The sequence below is a fragment of the Stegastes partitus genome, unplaced genomic scaffold, assembly GCF_000690725.1.
Source record: "Stegastes partitus isolate 25-593 unplaced genomic scaffold, Stegastes_partitus-1.0.2 Scaffold171, whole genome shotgun sequence".
In the NCBI taxonomy this organism is placed as follows: domain Eukaryota; kingdom Metazoa; phylum Chordata; class Actinopteri; family Pomacentridae; genus Stegastes; species Stegastes partitus.
Window position 1 is genome coordinate 380,069 of NW_007577902.1, and position 20,142 is coordinate 400,210.

The following is a 20,142-nucleotide window of genomic DNA, read 5'->3' on the forward strand; positions in this document are numbered from 1 at the left end:
ATAGATAGATAGATAGATAGATAGATAGATAGATAGATAGATAGATAGATAGATAGATAGATAGATAGATAGATAGATAGATAGAAAAAGTAAGTAAATATCTGTTTTTAAAAAAATTAAAACTAAATACAATAAACCTGTGCAACTATACAGCCACATGCAAAAATACAAATTACTATTTGTAAAAATACAGATTTTTGATGTGGACAATAATTGTACTTTTGACCATTTTTGTTTGTTTTTCGTCAACAGGTAGCATGTAACTTCTTTCTTATTTTACTAGACATCATCTGTAATTTTAAAAAAACTAAACAAAAAAAACAAGGAAAGCCTGTAAAATAACAATTTTTTAAAAATTACCATTTTTAAAGCCAAGTTTCTTTAAATTCATCATAAATTTCTGTAAATTATTATATTTTTTTGGTTGATTTAAATTCAGTGACAAGAGTGTAATTTCACAGTAAAAAGTTATAAGAGTACAAATTTCCATTTTTGAAAACAGATTTTCAATGTGGACGTTACTTAGAGATTTGACCTGTTTTCTTTACAGTTAACGTGTAAATGACTTCCTTTTTTGTGATTTCTAATAATTGTTATCTGTAATTTAACAAACACAAACACCTATAAATAAACAGCAAATTGCTCCAAAAATTACAACTAAAAACTGTTACAAACTGTAGATTTTGCTTTACGGATACTAACAAACACCTTAACTGTCTACTTCTGTACAGAGCTACAGTTATAGTATACATAGTTTTCCTGCTAATACTGACAGTTCCAAAACCAACTAAACTAAAAAAAAAAGCTGTGCAAGTTGACTGGGGGATGGAAATGTCAGCCATAGTAATTCTCATGACTTTTCCTATTACACCACCAACTAAGGGTTCAAATTTTAAGTGAAATGAAGTGTCTAGAATGGATTTCTTTGAAATTTGAATCAGACATTGATGACTGATTGAAGAATAAAGCACAATAACTTAAGTTATGTCTGTACTTCTACTCTTCTTTGCACCTGTTTTACTGTAAAATATATCAAATTTTCCAAATATGCAGCTTGAAAGACAGCGTAGCGGGCCAAGAGCATGTTTTTTAAGGGAAATAGCGTGGTGAGAACCCTGATGTGGTTTATATGGTGCAGCTGTGGTTGCAGTTAATGGAGACTTGTTGAATTGTTTTAACTGGGTTTCTTGCTTTCGTAACGGCATTCATTCTCGCTACATTAGATACCTGTCTGCAACGTAAGGTCCTGTTATGCTGTCTTTCTGCATAATACTGATGGCCATGGCATCATAATCATGGTGTTAAGAGATGGTTTGACTCAGGTAGGACACCACTGAAGGCCAAGAAGTAAAATGCACAGCCCGCCACTGATCAAATGTAACCTTTTCTCAGCATTCTTCTTTTGCCATGCTACTTTCTGCACCAACACTGAACACTGCTTTAAAAATTTGTTTGGTGTTTTTTGGGCTGGCATTAGGTCCCCTATCGCAATAATGAAGTGCGAATTATGTGAATATAAAAGTAATTTGTAAGACAGTGTGTCAGCATGTTATACCCAGCTGTCCTTTGATACTACTTCAATTCAGTCTGAGTTCCTGCGCAGTCAGTGCAGAGTTTGTTATAGCTCCGGTGATGGAGCTCAATCACAGAATTACTAGATTCATTGGCCCATTAGGGAGGGAATGATGGGATGGCACTTCCTGCTTATTAATTGCCACATTTTCATTTCCTTGCCCCTGATACGACACAGGAGGCAAGTTCCCCAGATCCACCGCTAATTGTGTGGTATTCCATCACATCTTGGTGGAGGAAATTCGAGTACCATTGATCAAGAACCACAGCTCCTTCCACTGGATACACCCCTGGTGATGGTGATTAAGGCCAGGAGGAAGAGAAGCAGAACTCAAGCTGAGATGAGAAACTCATTAGTTGTGGGTTAAATCGTTGGCTGCAGTTATGACTCCTCTTGTCCAACATTAGACTCACCAGATGCGATATTCGCATGTTGGAAAGTTCACAGTAAACATCAGTTAGAAGGCAGACCCAGTAATAACTTAGACAGGGGAATTTTTCATAACTGTAGGGACGTAGAAAGGTGGAAAGGTCACATGTGTATGCACTGACTTCCAGGTGATCAATGAGAACCAGATTTCAGTTATTTTATTCAGTATTTATTAAAGGATGCATCATTTACTGTTTGTCTTGCTGAAGCCTTTACACAAGCAATACTTTCCTCAGATATACATGCTCATTAGACTATAAAGCTCCCAATTATTAAGCTAGATAAGCTGGGTAATTCTCATGAAGTAGATGCTGCAGTTTGCCTTTGAATGGAATGGCATAATGACAATGAGATCACTAACAATGGCTCTGAATCATCAAGCAAGGTGAGGAAGTTTTGTACTGAAAGGATTTAAAGTATTTGCATTCAAATACATCAGTCCCTGATTAAAATACTTACTAAGTCTTTGCAAACATTTGGTTGGTTTTTACCTAGTATGTCATCATTGTGAAACCTTCCAAACACGCTGAAACTTTGATTATTCAGCCCTAATAAGCGAGTCTACCATTCACGGCAGTTATAGAATGCCATATTTTAAACCCTCTGTTCACCGCGAGGAAGAATTTAGAACAAAGCCCACCGAATGACGCTCCATTTCATAGCTGTGATTGTAATCGACTCCGGCAAAAATCTGTTATTGTGTGCAAGGTTTCACGAGCCAAATGTTGTTTCTATGTAGTCTTTTTTATCACAATAAATAAAAACTGACTTCAGTCCTGTCGCCTTGCCCACCACTGATGCACAATTGTTCCTGAATGTTCTGCTGCATGAGCACCTCTGTGTGCTGTAAACACTGCTACCTCTCCGCAGCAGAGCAAAACACAAAAGACAAATATGAATTTCCTGTCACACCCTCAGGACACTATGCTTCATTACTTTTGATGATTGTGTTGCTGAAATTGTCAATGAAACCTGTCTAACAGCATAGGGAGAAACTCAGTGGAGAAGCATGTGCAGCTTTTGTAAACACGAGGCAGAGAACAAGGAATGAGGATTCACAGTTATAATCTATGAGGGTGAGGGGACATGCTGTACTGGGCTCATCTAAAGTTGTACAACTAACTACGTTACATTATACAAGGTTTTTGTATTCTGGTCCTTTTGTTGTTGTTTTTTTTTGCTTTCGTACATGCGATTTGTTTGTATGGAGTCAGAGAGTGAGTCAGATTTAGAAAACCCACTGACAGTAACTGAAAAATGTGTGGAAAATGTATTCATGATCAGTTTCGTAAAGGTTGTAGACACACAACAATCAAGTATTTCTACACACATAAACTGGCATTTACAACTAAAAAAAATGTACACACCTTATGCATATGTCAGATCAGCTATACACACAAAAAATTGCTTGTTTAGCTGTTTTTCCCCTGAGTGCTACGTAGATTACAAAATGAACGCAATGTGTAATATTTGAAACATTTTAGGCTTATGCTAGTTTATGAATCATGACCTCTATCAGATTTTTTATATTTACATTACTCCATCGCTGACCTTTGAATTTTATCTTGTGTAACTAAAGTAACCCATTTCATCAAATCTATTTCAATATAAGTGTTACAGCTTAATCATTGATCATTTTTCTGACGTTTGAGGAAGGTGACTGAGATATGATCATTTACAGAAATACTGCTGCTCTGCTGCTGAAGAACCTTGCCAGTGTTCAGAAGAACTTATTCATTGCATTACTGCTACTTCTTTTCCAGTGATTATGAACCACATCTCAGAAGCTGGAATAGCCTAACCTTCCACATAATCAAAACTGCAGTTCTTCTGAGGGTCTTGACTATTTAAATCCCTTGTGTACACGCCTATAGCCAGCTGTGAGGTCACCGAGGTCTAGGGCTGGCGAACTTTTTGACAGCTGAAAATAAAATTTGAAGTTAAGAACAGATGGATTTTAAAAAAGAGTCAGTGGTTGAGAAGCTCTCCTCTGAGACGAGTGCATGCTTGGATCAGTTTAGCCCAGTTATTTAGTGCCCGCTGTGGGTAAGAGCTGTACTTCAGCGGATCTCTATAAACGCTATCAATACCTGTAGACAGCTGATGGCCTGAGTGTGAGCTGAAGAGCAGCATCACATTCACTAGAACACAGTGACTAGTAGACTATTGTCTTTAAGAGGTGTCTGCATCTGTGTAACTGCAATCCTATGAAACATGTTAAATATACGCTGGCCTTGATGATGATGGACTTTTATGTCCTATTGATTAGCTTTCCATGACAGCAATGCCACCAATTAAAGGAACGGCTTATTTAGGTGACAGTATCAATGAAAGAAGGTCTATGAAACATCTTAAAGCTAAATTTGACTCAGCCAAATCAACGTAAATTTATATTTATTATATATATCTTGGCTTGTAGGGGTGCGACTATCAAATGTTTTTCTTTTATAAAACAAACTTTTAAACTGTACCCTGGCTATGACCCTTCTGTATATGCCACTCAAGAAAACATGTGACTGTGTAGTGTGAGTGGTTCTTGCATGTTCCTCTGCTTCCCTAATGTGCAATATCTAAAAGAATTTGTCTAATTTGCTGTTACAAGATCTTCTCATCATCACAGACAATTAATCAACATATAGGTAAGCATTAAGCTGAGCAGTTATTGATGTTACACAATTTCACAGGTTTTGCACATTAATGTCTGTTTTCAGGCTCCAGATGGAGCTGCGCAAAGTCTGACAGATTGCCTTAAGTGTTGTCACTTTGCACAGTGTCAGTTTAATTGTAAAAATTGAGCAGTTCAAAGTGAAAAGTTCAGAGTTTGAAACAAGTGAGCTTACAAGACCTCTGTAACCCGCTCTTCAGCTCTTCTCGAGGCTGTTTGAGAGTAAAGTAGATGCTACTTGCATAACTCACCAGAGTTTGACAGGTCAGTCAATGGTGGAGTTGCATTGTGGGCAATGTAGTTGCGATGTTTTGAAAAGATTAAAAAGAAAGACAGTCTCGCTGGTTGTGCTGCATCGATATTGATCCCTTTATAACCTGCCCACTGTGAGCACAGTGAGGTTATAGGAGTTGTCAAGTGGAGTCAAGGTTTGAGATCCCAGAAGCAGCCACTAACAGAGAACACTGGGCCGGCGTAAGCGTAATATAAAAGACTGTGATTTGAAATACTGTATGCTGTGGTACAAATATGATGATTGTGTGATTAAATTGAAGTAATGATTCTCAAACAGGTATATAACCAGATAATCAGTAGTGTTAAGGTTAAGCCAATGATTCGAAACATTATAATGAATTTAAGATGATTTTGGTGGTTTCCAGTAAAGTTCATGATAAGGTTAAAAGAGCAAGTGAGGATAGTGTCCCTAAAACAGTTCATGTCTAGACATGTCATATGAGGCCACTGTCTGCAAGAAGGTTGAACCCATTGCTAAACCAGTTGATGGTTCCTCTTTTTAGCAGCATGTATCCTGTGATTGCCAGACTGTGCTCTTTGCTATTACCAAATACATGAATCAGATCCTAAAGGTATCACATATATGGGCTAAAGGGGGAGTGCCTCACACAATGTGTGTGTGTAATCAAGTGTATGTGCTCAAGAAAAAAAATTGTGTGTAGCAGTAAACGTGTGGCAGGGGGAGAGTTCAATACACTATAAAAAGGCCTGACAAAGAGACTTCAGACAGAGTTCGTGGGGAGTTCGTGGAGATGGCTCCTGGAGACTGCTCATGATGGAGATCGCAGAGTTCTCCACGGGACATCGTTGGAGCTGAAAACTCCTCCACCGATTGAAGAAGTCCTGATGGGTCTGCAAATTCTCCTCAAGAGGAGCAGCAGAACCCTTTTCTGTGTTCTGCATGAAGAAGTATTCTCTTCCTTCCCCAAATGGATGCAAAAGAACTGCAGATCTGATCGTAGTCGGGACTTCTCATCTCCCCCTGAGACAGGAGGGTTTCGTCCGGGGATCAGGACTCTGTACTGGGTTGCTGCATCACTGAAAGAGGACTCCTCCAGGCTCAGGTCTGAGCAGGGCTGAGTTCATCAGCTATGGCCGGGCTGTTCGGCTCTCCCTCTCCCCAAATTACTTATTAGGTTACTATTTTAGAAAAGGTCAGTTCTATAATTTTATCTCAAATGAACTGTTTTAATCATAGTTTTGGAACATTTTGAGTGAATAATCGAGAGCTGAAGCTGTGCCCCTGCTAAAGTTTTGTAATAAATATATGATCATGCATTTAAAGTTTATTTGGTTTGAAATTTCATTAAGTCATTTACAGTAACTGATGGTAGTGAAAAATTCGTCAGTTGTGTGCATACGATCTTTATAGTGGTTCTTAATGGTTATTCTAAGTCAAAAGTAAAATAGAGCATTTTTAAACATATCCCTGGGGTTGGTTTTGCCAAACCTCTAAATTTATCCTAGCAACTTACCAAGTGCTCGATCCATTAAGAGGAAAGCTGCCACTAACAGGCGTGTCTGGTAGGTGATTTGACTACTGAGGCTACTTAGTTGAGTCAACTATTGGAGAAAGCGGGGTAGATGTCTGGATTAAGGCAGTCAGAAGCTTGGCAAGTTTCCTTGACACCAGCTTAAGCAGTTCTATAGAATCCTATTAGGTCAAGTGCCTGTAGGCAGTTAGAACCTAACCCTAGAAATGGAGAGCTGGACCAATAGCCCTGTACAGGGTTACATCGGCACGGATCAATGCCAAATGAGTGGTAGAGCCTGGCTTATGTGGTTTGGTTTAGAAAAAAAAAAAAAGGGAGGGGGGGGACAGTTTGAAAACCTTAAACAAAGTAAAGGGAAACTGTAAGACAAAACAAATAATTAACCAGGAGAGGACAGTAGCATTATTACTGGGCTGCATGTGTATACTGGGGGTATGAATGTTAGGCTGGTAATTGAAAAGGGGAGTGTATATTATGTTAATTTTCCCTGATTAAATAAGGGCTGAGAAAAGCAGATTGAGTACCTGTTTTTATTTTCAGCTATTGTGCAGCTGTTGGTCTCTCATAGATCATCCTCTAGCCGACAATGAACTTCAGTCTAACCTGCTTTATTCATGCTTTTTTTAAAAACTCACTATTGTCTAGGTCATTTTCATGGGCCCTCAGTAGCAGCCTGGTTCGCCCTTGATGTTAACTCTCCCTGCTGAGATAGACCAGCCTCTAATTCAAACAGGAGCTCGCACAGGTCATGATGGATGGTGCTTTCTTTCCAGTGGCAGCAGGTCACATGAACTAATATCCCACATCCCTCACATGCCTGTGTGTGTAATAACAGACATCGGGTTGTTTCTTTTCCTTCTGTTTAATCCCATTTTACACCCTCTTTCGTTCCTCCCTCTTGTTTCCGTTGTTATCACCCCGAGTCTATTGCTTCCCCTCAGTGGAGAACGGGAAGGTGATATTGTGTGTGAATATCAATACAGCCAGGTTGTGTACCCTTGCAGTCCCCCTGGATAGATGGTCAAGTCAGCCATTTCTCATGTTCACTTTCTTGAGATTTAGTAGAGCAGATTGGTTTCAGGGTTGGCTCTGCACTGATGAGAGGAAAAGAGAGGCTCGTAAATGTGTCCTGAAATGAGAAAGAGAGCAACAAACAGGACCACGGCGGTGCTGCAGGGAGGTGTTTGACCTGTGAATGCTTCTTTACCTGCAGGGGAAGGAGACTGCATGAAGTAATGTTTAATGTCATTCACACAGAATGAGACTTTTAGGAGTGTTTTTGAATTCGTCGATGACTTTTCACATTCATAATATTTTTTTCCCCATTGTAGTTTAACACTGAAGCAATATTGCTATGACAAAAGGGATAAAAAGTCTGAGTTCAGAGTGTGCAGTCCTCATGCAACCTTGATATTTGATGTAACAAATATGAGTGTGTGTTTTCTGCTTGTTGACATTACATACTTTTTGCATTACAGTGTGTCACACTTGGGTTCATCACACAACTGTAGCTCATGCAATCAGTAAAGGGTCATTTTATTTTATTGCAACCTGGGTCATTTCTCCTGGTAGTGTTAACAATAGCTAGGGCTCCATTACATATTTTTATGTGCACTTTCAAGTATTGCATTTCAAAAGTTTAATGAAAATGGGGGAAAAGAAAAAAAATATACTCAGTTTCACTTGTTTTCATGCTCGCTTGAGTGGTTTTTGACTTTTTGAAAAAGAGACACTGGGCATAACAGTAGATGGAACTCATCTCTTCTAAACAAATTCTGATGATGTCAAAATGTGGCCAACACCAGCTGAGTGAAAACATAATTAAAACTTTCCTAACCAACAACCATTCATGAAGGTTGTTCTCCTATAGATGGCCAAGGTTTTGTTTCTTCCTTGAGGTTTTTGGAAATTGGAACAGTAATTTAAGAAACCTATTCCTGCTGCTGAATGAAATGCATGGCTGCAAGAGAAAGTTGTAATTTACTCATTTAGATTAAGCTATTTAAACTATTTAAGTTAAAACATTATTTTTGACGGATGGGGTTTAAGCTACCAGGCATTCAGTAATGATAAATACTTTTGATTCAAGGGGGAAAAAATCAATCTTTTAACTTGATGTAGTTTGCAGGTTCAATATAATTTTAGCGGAAGTTGTCAAAAATGATTTTTGAATTCTGAGTGTGGTTTTGCTTTCAGTTTTGTTTTAGCTTGACCTGTACCACCATCTTCTGATGACACTAGACGAACTAGTTTGTTTCTCCTCGTGCAGCGTGGGTTCTCTCCGGGTTCTCCCACAGTCCAAAAACATGTTAAGGTTAATTGGTGAATTTAAATTGTCCATAGGTGTGAATGTGAGTGTGCTTGGTTGTCTCTCTGTGTAACCCTGCAATACACTGGCAACCTGTCCAGGGTGTCCCCTGTCTTTGCCCTAAGTCAGCTGGGATAAGCTCCAGCTGCCCCACGACCCTAGTGAGGATTAAGCAGTGTATAGATAATGGATGGATGGATAGATAGATAATGGATGGTTGTTGAAAATGTGCATCTCCATTTCCAGAAAAACATCTTAATTTAACTTTGACCTACTACACTTACTATAGATATACATTCACATAGAGTAGTTTTCCTTTACAATAAGAGATTATTACTGAGCTCAGTGGGCTTATTTTCAGGCTTATTTCCAAACTGGATAGTTTAGATAATCTGGCTAGACTTCTGTCTTGTCCACTTCTGTCTTCAAACTGTCTGATCATGTAGCCCCTTATTTCTTGCTCCATCAAACTTCATTGTTGCCATGTTGATGTGTTGAGCTCTCAGCAAATACTTCACTATTATCATTGTTGATTCTGGTCAAAACATTTTTTTTTAAATAGAGCACGAATTGTAATTGCATGAAATGAAATTCTAGTTTGAATTTATAACTCTAAACCATTTCTACCCTGAACTTCTCTACACAGGGATCAGATATGTTATTTAAAAAGCATACAATTGCTTCTGATTTTTAGACACGTTGGCACATTACCTGAAGAGGCCACCTGGGACGACTATGACTGAAATTGTTGTGCATCACTTCTGCTGCATTACACTTGAAAGATCTGCCACTGACAATGTTTAGAACAGGTTCCACAACATCAGTGTCACTAACTCATTGTCAAAAGGCTGTTATTTCATTATTCTCTAATTTACAATTTATAATGTAATGATAAATGGACATTAAAAAAATAAAATAAAAAATCAGTTTTTGCTGGAGTTTTGTTCTGATGAAACAAGGAGACTTACTGTATTTCAAATTTCTCCCAAGTGTCTGTTTGTTCATATGGCCTTTTCTTTTTTCAGTTGGAAATTCTTTTTGGTCTATTTGATGACACCCTCAATTCCTGCTGTTGTAACCAGTTCAGAAAATGCTTGTGAAGCTTGTATATCTGTTTGCAGTGCAGTGCTGTTCTGGAGGAGGAGCTGGTCAGTTTCTCCATCATGCCATGATCAACTGAGATCTGAATTCCTCTCACAATATGTACGAGTGATCCAATTTTTACATATCCCAAAATGGCATTTGATTGTTAAGGAGATTAATTTTTGATGAACGATCTTAGTTTTAACCTCAGTAATAGCAACTGCAGAAAATGTTCAGTTTGCATTAGCAGTCCTTTAAGAGAGCTGTGAGATGACATTACAAACAGTAATGCTGGATTGCATAGATAATTTCCTGGGAATCACTCGCCCATGTAAAGACAATTTGGATTGGGCTCAGATATGGCAGACTGTGAAACCGCTAATGACAACTGCTACAGAGCTAATTTAGTGTAGCTATATTAAATGGCAATTTCTTTAAAAAATGTTTCCCGTAGTATCAGAATGGTGTCGTGAGTTCATGAAAATGTTAAGGGTCATTACTAACATCTTTGGGAAATTTAAAATTTAAATTGTCTGCTGTGTTTTAAGAAAGACACAGAATACAGTGAAGAAGGTGAGAAAAGACCAGTATTGAGCTAAAAACAAACAAGTGTAGAATTGGTATTGCCTCATGCAAGTCCTTACCTTTTTTTTAAATTTCTTCTTCTGTATTTCAACCAGTGCCTGCTTGTTGTGTCTTTGTTTGAGCAATTGTTCAAGTGCCTGACAAAGTGGATTGACATTCTCCAAACTCTGCACTTGTATCTACAGACGGATTATCCAGCGCTGATTCTAGCAGCGTACTATTAGAGCCATTCAGATTCAAGGCAGATTATGTAAACATGTTGCTAAGAGATCTTCTATTAACCTGCACTGTCACACAGCAAATGTGTGCCTGTGACAAAAAGCAATCAGGATTCGGCAGCTTAGCAAATTTGCAGGAGATTTATTTAAATTTGTTGTAGTTAATCCTTTAAAGACATGAAAGGATGATCCGTCCTTATTTAGCAAATGGCTATTTTAAAAAGTTTACATGTGGATGTGTCATGAAAACAAGGTAAATCCTCCCCACAACTTTTGTCTGTATTACCTTGGCTTTGATGTCTGATGAAAAATTAAACCAATTTGGTTTTGTGTGATAACTTTAACCTCATTATAGCAAATATACAGTATATCCTTGTTTTACTGGTGTTGCAAGACCTAAGCTGGTTGTTTTCTTACATTAAAACCACCTGAAAGAAACTTTAGACATTGTTATCTCTGCAATAATAAAAGCAAAGTTGATGCAAGGGAGCACACGCTTCATGTTTTTGCCCGTTTTTGCATTTTAAGTCTTGTCTTGCCAGAATCAAGACAGGGTTGACTTATAGTTCATAATAGGATTTAAACATTTGGAACACTCCTCAGTATTTCCTTTCCTTGAATGCGGACCCTTTAAGAATCTTTTCTGAAGGCTCAGCTGTGTTGCCAGCATCGATGTGTTATTTATTTATTTATTTATTTGTTACGATCTTCTTAAGCCTTGTTCTAGTCGTTCATTAAATCAGTTCTGGGAAGCACTTCAGCTGCTGCATAAGAAACAATCAGCATCAGCTTGCAGGTAGCATTAGCAGCCTGCAGTGACCCTCCGTCTTCAGATACTGCACCTGCTGTGCTGCTTCTTCCTAGGTCGTCTGTTGATGCTGTCCAGCTGTTTTTTGTTGTGTTTTGTTTTGTTTTGGTTTTGGTTTTTTTGGTTTTTTCAGAACAACCAAAACAGTCACAGTGATGTTTTTCTAAAGCCATCTGATTACGCTGAAGTTTTTGGTTGGACATTTTGATTAGACTTCATTTTTTGACACACCTTCAATGGGATATTTAATGGTTAAGACTTGATTTTTGTGTTCAGGTTAGAAATAGGTTTAGCCATAGACTAGATAAAAAATGGACAAACGCCTCCTTTCAAATTGCCAGCAGGGGGATGACTCCTCTGGATGCTAATAGAAGTCAGATTGTATAGAAATCAATGAGAAATGAGCCTACTACATACCTGATTTTTTACCCTAGTAACCACTTTCCTAATAAATGTATAGTCTCAAGTGCTAGTTTCAAGCGTCCTTCAGTGCAGAATGAAGTTCATTTTATAGATTATAGTTCTATTTCGAGTAAACCAGGCATTAAAGCAGTACTACTTTAATCTACCCCTCACTCATCACATCTTGTTTCGAAAGACCGAGATGGCAATGGCCAAAGTCCAAGCTTCCAAACAGTATCCACAAAGCGGTTGGTGATATCACGGTGGCTACATCCATCTTTTACATACACTTTATGGATTTAGCTGATGGGTAGGCATTTAGTTGAAGTGAGTAAGGTTTGAAAAGTCCTCACAAAGACAGAAGTACAAATGTGTGTGTGGCTTGATTGATGGCGTACATGTCCAGTAACGGTGGTCATTTTCTGGGTTTTCGGGGTATTTTTCAGGTTCTCTCATATAGGCGATCAATCTTTATGAAATACATAAAGTGACAAATTACAGTGTACACTCACAAGCCCAAATCAAACCAAGAATAACGCAGGACCTGTGTGATTAAAAACTAGTTCTGTCCCAAGATTGCTCTTGTGATAACGGTTTTAAATGTTTTTCATCACAGCTGTAACAAAGTTGGAAGCTACCGCTTTCAATTCTGCTTCCCATAAGCAGAAATCATTCAGCCAGATTAATTGCTTTGGTTTCATGGTGGCTTTTTGATGCAGCACGTCCAATCCAATTCTGTTTTATTTGATGCCCCTCACAGATCTATCAGGAGCACGCTGCTCCTTCCATGTGTTGTGGAAGCAACAGCAGAGCTTCTTTTAATTAAGAGCAAAACAAGCAGGAGATTGCAACGGAAAAAACTCTTGACTGAATGAATGATTTTTCCACCTGCTTAGGTCTCTGTTTTAAAATGTGTCAGAAGGAAAAAGCAAAGTAATGGCTGCCTGTAGAAGTCCATTTACCAGAGAAAATGGCCTTACAGCACTGTTTTGTACCTCAGTGCATTGTCTAACTACATTTTCAACCTGAACAATTCATTGTTTACTGTTGTTTATCGACCTGTTTGTCACAGTGTATCAGTACATTGATTTGAAACGGTTGGCATCTAACATGAAGGGAAATCATATATTCGCTAAGTACCTGCCCTGCAGTGTTTTGCAGTATTTATACAAAATTATTTATATTTCTGATTGTCAGTGATTCACTGAGTCCATAATTATTCTGCTGTTTTATTTAGGAGGTTTCTGTCTCATGACAATTCACATTGCTGCTGTCACTCCAAGCCTTCTTCTCCACTGCTGTGTTGAACTGATGCAAATGTAGACATTTGCTAAGGCAAACCATCAGATTAGACAAATGCCTCGGAATACTGTCAAATGCTTACCACAAAGTCAGAGGTGGCCTTTAATCACTTACTTGTATTTCAAGTGTGCTTCTTGGAGCAGTTTTATTATAGAATATTTTATTACTGTCTCTTGAGTAGATTTTTAGAGAAAGGTAATCCCTTTTCTTCAATGACCACTACTTTGGGATACACTCAGCATGCCACTTATTTTTTACTATTGCTTTCGCAATCATGCACTTTTCATTAGGTAGCTAGCGATGTGCTGTTTCCAGATCTGCCAGTGCTCTGCAGCAATGCCCCCCTCTGACTGTGTTCATGGCAGAATAATAGCTGAAGCTGCAGCGAGAGATTCGGATGAGAAAAAGCCTTCTTGGTCTCCTTTTTTTTCACAATTTCTACTGTTAACTTGACAAATATAATAAGATAAAAAAAGTTTGTGTAATTACTGGAGCAGCAGAGAGAATAAGTGGACATTCAAACAGAAAACCAGCCTGCATTTGCAAGTGCTCCCGTTGATCCGAGAGTACTGCCTCAGGTCGCTGCAAGCCAATGAAATATGATCCAGTCCAGTTTGAAGAGGAGAACCGTTTGAAAGCTCATCAGTATGAGGCAAGATTTTATCACAGTGGCTGTTGTTTTATCATTCGTCATGACAATCACAAGGCTGAACAGTAAAAATACTCCATTCACTTCACATTTATTTACCACATCCTTGACTAGCCAGTGCAGCATCTAATCTGTATCGGTAACTGCCTCATGCATCAGGAGAGTGGCTTCATTCAGAATAAGGAGGCAGTTTTTGCATGCAAGGTTAAGGCCTCCCATATCCATTAAATATAATCATGTAAACCAAAAAACTATTTTCGAACCATTATACTATACATTTGCAGGAAAAATGAAATCTTGATGTTGTGTTTTAGTAACACTCAACACAAACTGCTGAAATGCTTTTGTGGACTTGTGTTTTACATATCTTCAATTAAAGCAGAACTCTTTAACATTAGTCCTTCAGGGTGAATAAGGTGTTATTTGTGATGTGATCACATTTTGCTGTGGGCGGGACGTTGCTCAGGAAACCACAGTGGTGACTACAAAAAAGACTATTGCAAAGTCGCAAAGTTTTGAAATCAAGGATTTTCTCATGAATTCATAAAAAATGATGATAATAATAATACTATTCATTGGTTAAAAAAAGAAAAAAGAAAAAAAGCCTACTAATCAGCCATGGCATTAATCAGTCAACCCCTGTTTTTCGGCCTGCCATCATCGTGCAACTGCAGTTTAAAGTGAATGAAAAAGGTATCTTTTGGAAAACTTCTCCCAGGGTGAAGATTTTCAGGAACTCCGTTTGCAGTGTTGATGTGTAGACAGGTGGAAACAAATACTTTTGAGGCCCCATCATGCCTCTGAAACTAAGCAACCAGCTCTCTGCTTTTCTGTGAATGCTCATGAATATGCATTTTCAGTCATGTTCGTATGGAAAGAGATTATTTCTAAAATGTTTCTAAATCACTCATCTGGACGGAGATTGTTTTAAAATGAAAGCCTGTTAGTGTGGAGATAGCCAAAAGTGAAAATGAATGTAGCCTAATAGGAGTACTTTTGCACATGAGGACATACAACACACTGCAGAGCTTCAGCCAGTGGCAGATTCTTTCTGACCATCAGCCCAATCCAGTCAAATCATCAGCAATTATTTGAACCCAATTTAAAGAACACTGTGGAACAGAGTTGTAAAAGACTGTCTGGAAGAAGACCTTTTGATTATAAAAATACATTTATAGTTTGCACAGCAGGTGATCGCTGCTGTGAATGAAGGGATGGCTTCAAAATGAAAAAGAGGTCAAAATTCTTTTGAGTCCACACAAAAGTAATCACGACCAGCTATTCATCATTTAAGTGTTTTACGCCTGAGTCCCCTTGAAATATGACATCCTGGTGTGAACTAACTCACTGCAAAGAGCAAAGTTTTGAATACTCCATGGTATCGCAGTTGTAATGATGTTTGACACATAGTAGTGGGTATGAAGTGTCAAACATTATTACAACAAAGCAGTCAGACACACAGCCAGGAGAATGTCATCTCTCATTGGCTGAGAGACAGCAAGCGGAGCGAGCTGTGAAATCATTTGTCTGATTGTCTGGCAGCCAGGAGCAGGACTCAGCAACAATAACAACAAGCCCTGTGGTCAAATCTCCATCGCTTGTTAATAATCCTTCTGACTCCTCTCTGCTTGCAGTACACATCAGCCTGCCTGACTTCTCAAACTACATGAGAAAAAGTTTCACTCAAAGAAGGAAAGAGGTGTTTGCGATTCAGTTGGGTTTAGGAAGAGTAACAAGAATCTATTTTTCTTTTACGTGGAACATGAATAAAAGGTCTAACGTCCATCATAATTGACTTTAAGTAAACCAGTCCCTCGCTTAATACTGCTACACAGTCTGTATTCAATTTTCAGTCCTAATTTGGCACATGCAGTTTACACTGATAGACAGTAATATATGTATAAAAGAAGTGGAGGTGGCTGCCAGGTTTGGAAAGTGTAGCCAAAGCAGAAGTGCCTTAAAACTGCATTCTTTCTAATGGCAGGCAGGGCTCAACTTCTCTTGTCATAAAAAGAAAATCACTAAATCTCACTTAAAGTGTTGCCTCAGTAAACTTTTCCCTATGAGTTTATGTTCTCAATCACTAGTTTCAAGTCTCCTTTAATGCAGCATAAGATTCACTTTGTATATTACGGTCCCATTTAGAGTAAAACAGACAGTGATGCTGGGTGTGCTTTAGGGCATAGCTATTTTGTGACTGGAGAGTTTCTACTATATAGATGTTTTTGGCATCCATAGGTTCTCAGTCAGATGCGCCTCTTGCTTCTTTCCAGTTCCACCCTCTTGTACAAATAGGCTTCACAAAACCAAGATGGTGAAACCCAAAATGTGCACCATGGTGGCTACGTCTACTTCTTTTATACAGTCTGTGTAAAAAACACATGTATTCCAGGTTCTTTGGAAGATTGCATATATGTACCTTGATTATGAGCATTTCCTTCTAATAACTTTATTTAGTAGGTGGCTCGAAAGTTTACAGGAACAGTCCAATAGTCAGCCCTTTAAGCCTTTGCATTTCCCTATGTAGCCTAGATTAGCCTAGAAGGTGAACGTTACATTACTGATGGCACTGTTAGAGAGAAGAAGACTGCTACATAGCCAGGAAAAATAAAAAATAGTGCTTGTTGTCCTCTCTAAGTTAACAAGTCAGCTTCAAGACTCACAGAGCACTTTTTCTGTGTTCCTCAAGAGTACCCAACATTAATTTGGTTTTTCTCTCCAAAAAACTACTCTTAAAGATGTTCTGTATTGGCAATTCTTGCAGTCAGAACATGCACAAAGGTCTGGACTGCCATAAAACAACCCACAAATTCCTGCACAGTCTCATACAAGCTGTGTTAGAAAAGTTTCAGGACTGGTGTCACAAAAGATGTATTTCAAATCCAATCTACAAGTTTTCCACTTCAAAGCAATCTCCCTGGAGCACTTTCCCAGCCTTCTCTGCCCACGCCGCCATACACTCCTGGAAGGATTCTTCCGCGATCCTCCTCAGCTCCGTCGTCACAGCCATCTTGATGTCGTCTACGTCTTCAAAACAGGTTCCCTTGATGACCCCCTTGAGCTTGGCGAAGAGGAAAAAATCCTATGGAGCCAGGTGGGGTGAGTAGGGAGGTTGCTCCAGCATGCCGATGTTTTTCTCAGCCAGGAACTGTCGGATGCTCAGGGCATTGTGAGCAGACGCGTTGTCTTGGTGAAGCAGCCATGACTTGTCCTGCCACAACTCTCGCCTCTTCTCACGCACTGAACGAAACAAACACCACAGGATCTCTTTGTAGACGTGCTGGTTGATCGTCTGAAGGGGAAAACTTGTAGTTTGTCGTTTGGGTTTGAAATATATCTTTTGTGACACCAGTCCTGAAATTTTTCTGACACACCTCGTATGTTGTAACAAAAGGCGCAGAGCAACTCAGCTGTGGAAGCAATGTTTAAAAAAAACTGTGATGTTAACTGCCTGTTGGAGGTATGAATAGTTAATCTTATCTCACGCCTTGAAAACAGGCTGATTGAATTGTGTTTTAAATTGGAATCGCATATTCCACCTTAAAATAGTCTAAATAAAAATAGTAGCTACCTGATGAGAATGTGAACGTCCCTTTACTTAGGCTTGTTTGAATATTCAACAGCATTGCTGTTTTCCCAGAGAAGAAAGTGTTTTTCATTCAAATGATCTTGTAGTAGTGAATAAATAATACTAATGTAATAAGATGCAGGACATGATCTTGCATCCATTTAGTACAATTATTCTTTAAATTGAGCAAATAACAGATATTTTAAAAAAGGCTCCCCTGTGCTATGTTGCATGAAAATTCATGTGATGAAATTAAACCTTTTATAACAATGCCACAGGATTGTAAACTTTGTCCCCTTCAAAAAAAGAAAATGCCCCTCTTTTGAAGATAGTTTTTTAACCAACATCATTTAAGCTTTAGTTACATTACATTTAGATAACTTATTCTTTTAAAGGGAATTTTTGCTTTACTTTAGGTTATTTCAAGGTGGCCAGTTAATGTTTTTCCTATTTAAAAGGCAGCATATTTTTCTGTAGTCGGTTAAACTTGTGGTCTCCATCATCTGTACTCAACTTTAGTGTGTAAGAAAGAAGATATCAGAAAAAGTCATTTTGAAATAGGATTTGAGCAACATCACATTCTTCCCTCTCGCAGATATTTACTCAGGCAGAGCAGAAGGCTGGGTTTGTGATAATCCCTCTGCTCTTCATTCTGTGGGTAGTAAGCAGGAGGTAGGTAAGTCTAGCGATTATAGCGCTTTTCAGTGAGGAGAATGGGCCAGAGTGGGAGCTTTGGGCCGGAAAAACAACAGTCAGAAAAGTGGAAAGCCAGAACACACCCACGTTTGTGCAGAGAGCGGCCCTCAGGAGGCACAGTGGTCAACAGTGCATGGGTCTTACCTGTCAAGAGCCTTATTGTGTCGAGAACGCAGTGGAGAGGAAACTCAGAGGATCCGGAAAGGCCAAACAGTCAGCGAGGAAGAGGAAAAAAGGTCTTTTGATAAGTGCAAGTGTTTAGTGAAACCTAAAGGATTAAATCAACGTTCTGTGCTCGGTTCTTTAAAGTGGTTCTTGGGGAAATAAGTTGGTCGCGCACTGAGAACAGTCCCAGATCTAGAATATGCTCATTTGTGTTGCCCTCCTTGTTTTCTAGTTGTTGTTTTTTTTCAAATTGTTAAATGTTACACAGCAGCAAACATAGCTTTCCATCACTTCGCATCACTATTTAAACTTGATGTCAGTTGTAACTTCAATGTCTTTTCTCAGCAGCTTACAAGCTTGTCCCAAAAGTCTGTTTAAAAATCAATTTGTTCCACTGCATGGCATCATGGCCCACAGCTTTTTGCCAGCAAGTCAGCCTTGGCTCCTTCCTGGACCTGGAGCCCACTGGCAAGGCTTTGTTATGCCACGTCTGAGCCACATAGATAGCAGTGGTCCTATCTCCCTGCCTCTGTCCACCTGTTACAGCAGCCATTCACCTGTGTAATCAAATTATCAGAGGCCCAAAGGAAGCACAGATCGACATGCATTAAAACGGGGAACAAAGAAAGGGAAAGCAGCAAAGATTGTAGTGCTGTGTCTAACCTTTGTAAAACCTGCTCTAATCAAATTTCTATATAAGCAACGGATCACATTGCAACATGCCTGTGAGGACCACCTGTATCCATGAACTAACTGACATCAGCCTGTTATTTTCCTTCAGTTCTGCAGAGGCTTTTCTGTTTTGATTCACTCTTTTCATTCACATCATAGGCAACTATTCTCTGTTTAACAAAAAAAACAACACTCTCCCTATATGCTATCTAATAGGAACTAGCTGGTAAACATAGAGGAGCAGCTAAAGCACCACATATCTCATCCCTAAAGAGTGGGTAGCGAATAAAACAGCTGTAAAAACAGTAAATTTTGGTCAGTATCAGATGGTAAGAAACGCAGATTCAAACAAATTTCCAACATTTTTTTTATCTGTTGGATGTGTAACTATGCAGCATCAACTTAAAGGAGGATGTCAGTAGCTTCGTTCTGCCCAAACAGCCAAGAATTGCCAGTAAATGCAGGTTTAAAGCTACAGGTAATTGAAAGTGATTATTTTGCATCTTCTTTGACAAGTGTCTCACAACCATGATTTCAAATTAGAATTTTGAAATAAGGTGTGCCTTCAGACAAAGCCAAAGCAGGATGAGGAGAATTCCTCTAAAACCTGCTGCTTCTGGAATAATTCAACCTTGGTGGATGTGAATGGCAATGTGAAGCAAGTAATTATGTTTCCATTGAAACTGTTCAATGCCGTTTTTAATCAATTTTTTTGAAATTTGGGCAAAATGAAGGTGTTGTATTTATCTTTTAGGTACCTTTTTTTTTTGGGGGGGGGGGGGGCAGTCATTTCAAAGAATGAGACAGGAGTTCATAAATATTCCAGCACTTTGATGCTTTGATGATTTTTTTTTAACCTCCTCTAATACATGTGGACACCGTGCTGGTTTCATCAGCTGGACTTGAAATGATTGTCCTTTGCTGTTAAAACTTCTTTTTTATCTCTTTTTTTCTTTTTTTTACTTTTCTGATGAAGCAGCATGAATCACTGCTTCGTTGTAAAAACAGTGCAAACAACACAAAGGTACAGTCAAAAAAATAGAACTTTTTCATTATTATTCTAAAAGGCAAAGGGCAAATACTGCTTTACTATTTTTTCTGGTCTTTCCCCTCAGGTGTCTCTATGCACAAATGGAAAAGTGTGTAAAAACTGTTGGAAACTTATCAACACATTGTAAAACATGTCTAAACTCACTATGAATGATGGATGGAGTCGTACCAGTTCTATCTGA

At 38.7% G+C, this 20,142-nt stretch overlaps 1 protein-coding gene across 1 annotated transcript in view; it reads left to right on the forward strand.

Annotated features, from left to right (window-relative positions):
- Nucleotides 1–20,142, forward strand: part of LOC103355884 (potassium voltage-gated channel subfamily D member 3-like) — a 94,984-nt gene that overhangs the window by 48,032 nt on the left and 26,810 nt on the right. The gene's annotated exons all lie outside the window — the stretch shown is intronic.